Here is a 3,485-nt window from a genome sequence, read left to right on the forward strand (position 1 = left end):
AAGATGGAGATTACAATGCCCTTTCACGAGGCAATTCTCCAAATGCCCTCCTACGCAAAGTTTTTGAAAGATATTTTGACGAAGAAAAGGGTTGTGGAGAAAGAAACAATAGCTCTTAGTACCGAGATTAGTGCCGCAATCACGAAGCATGAACTTCCCCCGAAGATGGCTGATCCGGGAAGTTTCTCTATCCCTTGCAAGTTGGGAAATATTGAGATAGATCGAGCCTTATGCGATCTTGGAGCAAGCGTGAGTTTAATGCCCTTGTCAATCTACAAGAAGTTGAATATTGGTGAGCTAAAACCTACAAGAATGGCGTTGCAATTAGCGGATCGATCGGTCAAGTATCCAGCGGGGATACTAGAGGATGTACCTTTGAAGATTGGTGGGTTCTATGTGCCGGTTGATTTCGTTGTGCTTGACATGGATGAAGATTCCAAGGTCCCGATCATTTTAGGCCGACCATTTTTAAGTACTGCGGATGCGGTGGTGCATGTCCGAGCGGGGAGATTAACCATGAAGATTGGGGATGAGACCGTAGAGTTCACCCTCGATCAAAATTTGAAGAAACCTTCCACCGATGATTCAATTTGTTTTGTTGATATTTTGGAAGCAATGGCCGAGAGGTAATGGAAGAATTCCGCGAAGTTGACCCCTTGGAGATATCACTTATGGCTGCGGGAGAAAGCTTATACAACAATTGGGAAAAGATTGAGGTGATCAAACGAGCATTAGACGAAGGAAAGGAGCCAGAAAATGAGGAACAAACTTTACGGGCGCCCAGCTCGATTTTTCGGGCCACCAACTCATTTTGCCTGAGTAAAACACAACTTTGCTCAGAGAATTCAGGCTATCCGCCCAATTTTTCCAACTATAGCCCGAAAAATTCTGATGAAGAACAAAGTTGCGGTGACTCGGACTTGACCATTTGTGCCTTCAATGACATACCTCGAGAACCAAGGAAGACGTCTTCTACCGATTGGGACCCTGAACAAGCCCCGAAGTTGGAGTTAAAGCCCTTACCACAAGGGCTTAGGTACATATATCTTGGCTCTAACTCTACATACCCAATCATTGTCAATGATGCATTAACCGAAACTCAACTCGAGAAATTGACAACATTGCTCAAGCAATATAGAAGAGTCCTAGGGTATACGTTAGAGGATATCAAGGGTCTTAGTCCTTCACTATGCATGCACCGCATTCACTTAGAAGATGAAGCTAAGTCATCCGTGGAACATCAACGTAGGCTAAACCCTATCATGAATGAGGTTGTCAAAAAGGAAGTCTTGAAATTGCTAGATGCAGGGATTATCTATCCGATTTCCGATGGTGCATGGGTTAGCCCGGTACAAGTCGTGCCCAAAAAGGGAGGTATCACGGTCGTTCCTAATGAGAACGATGAACTCATACCAACAAGGACAATTACGGGATGGAGGATGTGCATTGACTATCGCAAGCTAAAGAAAAACACCCGTAAAGACCACTTCCCTTTACCATTCATTGATCAAATGTTAGAAAGACTTGCATTGCATTCATATTTTTGCTTTCTCGATGGCTATTCCAGATTCTTCCAAATTCCAATTCATCCTAGCGATCAAGAAAAGACAACATTCACGTGCCCCTACGGTACATTTGCATATAGACGGATGCCATTCGGATTATGCAATGCACCAGCTACATTTCAAAGATGCATGATGGCTATTTTTTCTGATGTGATTGAAGATATCATGGAGGTGTTCATGGACGATTTTTCGGTCCATGGACCCTCCTTTGATGCGTGTCTAACCAACCTTCATCGAGTGTTAAACAGGTGCAGCAAGGCAAACTTGGTTTTAAATTTGGAAAAATACCACTTTATGGTGCAAGAGGGCATCGTGCTTGGTCATAGGATTTCAGATAAAGGGATTGAGGTTGATAGAGCAAAGGTGGAAGTTATTGAGAAGCTTCCTCCCCCGACGAACGTGAAAGGAATCCGAAGTTTCCTCGGACATGCGGGGTTTTATAGGCGTTTCGTAAAAGACTTCTCGAAGATTTCAAGACCCCTAACCACTCTTTTGGGAAAAGATGTGCCATTTGAGTTTGACAAAGAGTGTCATCAAGCCTTTGAAACACTCAAAAAGACATTGGTAACACCTCCAATCATCCAACCCCCGGATTGGGATCTTCCTTTTGAACTCATGTGTGATGCTAGCGACTACGCAGTGGGCGCAGTTTTGGGACAGAAAAAAGATGGAAAACATCATGCAATTTACTACGCTAGTAAGACGCTAGACGACACCCAAATGAACTACTCAACTACGGAGAAGGAGCTCCTTGCGGTGGTATTTGCATTTGAGAAATTCCGATCCTACTTGGTTGGATCGAAGGTCATCGTTTACACGAATCACGCAGCCTTGCGATATCTACTCACGAAGAAAGACGCCAAGCCGCGGTTGATTAGATGGATATTGCTTCTACAAGAGTTTGACTTAGAAATTCAAGATCGCAAGGGAACGGAAAATACAGTGGCCGATCATTTGTCAAGACTAGAAGTACCCAACGAGATGCCGATCAACGATTCACTACGAGAGGAGCAAATTTTAGCATTAGAGGTTAGTTCCGATGTCCCTTGGTATGTGGATTTTGTCAATTATTTGGTTACCAAGGTGATTCCACCGGAGTTGAGCTATAATGGAAAGAAAAAATTCCTCCACGATGTTCGGGACTACTTTTGGGACGAACCATTTCTCTTCAAACGAGGAAAAGATGGGTTGTTTAGAAGATGCATCCCCAAAGAGGAAGTGCAACAAGTGATCCACCATTGTCATGCGTCGGATTATGCGGGTCATTTTGCATCGTCCAAGACTTCCGCAAAGGTTTTGCAAGCGGGTTTTTATTGGCCGACTCTCTTTAAGGATGTCCACCGTTTTGTGAGCTCTTGTGACGCTTGCCAAAGAACGGGAAATATTTCGCGTCGGAATGAGATGCCACAAAATTATATCTTAGAAGTGGAACCATTCGATGTGTGGGGAATCGACTTCATGGGTCCGTTCCCAACATCTTGTGGGAACTTGTATATCCTTGTGGCTGTGGATTATGTGACAAAATGGGTGGAGGTATTAGCAAGCCTGAAGAACGACTCTAACACAGTGGCAAAAATGTTCAAAAGGACGATATTTTCGAGGTTTGGGGTACCTAGAGTGGTGATAAGCGATGGAGGGGCTCATTTCGTCAATAGTGTTATTCAAAACCTTTTGATAAAATATGGTGTTCACCATAGAGTAGCCACTGCTTACCACCCGCAAACAAGTGGGCAAGTTGAAGTTTCAAACCGAGAGATCAAGTCCATCCTAGAGAAAACAGTGGCTAAGTCAAGAAAGGATTGGTCGTTGAAGTTAGAAGATGCGGTATGGGCTTATAGGACTGCCTTTAAGACCCCGATAGGAATGACTCCGTTCCAACTCGTGTATGGCAAGGCGTGCCACTTACCGGTTGAGTTGGAG

This window comes from Tarenaya hassleriana, unplaced genomic scaffold (assembly GCF_000463585.1).
Source record: "Tarenaya hassleriana unplaced genomic scaffold, ASM46358v1 Cleome155, whole genome shotgun sequence".
NCBI lineage: Eukaryota > Viridiplantae > Streptophyta > Magnoliopsida > Brassicales > Cleomaceae > Tarenaya > Tarenaya hassleriana.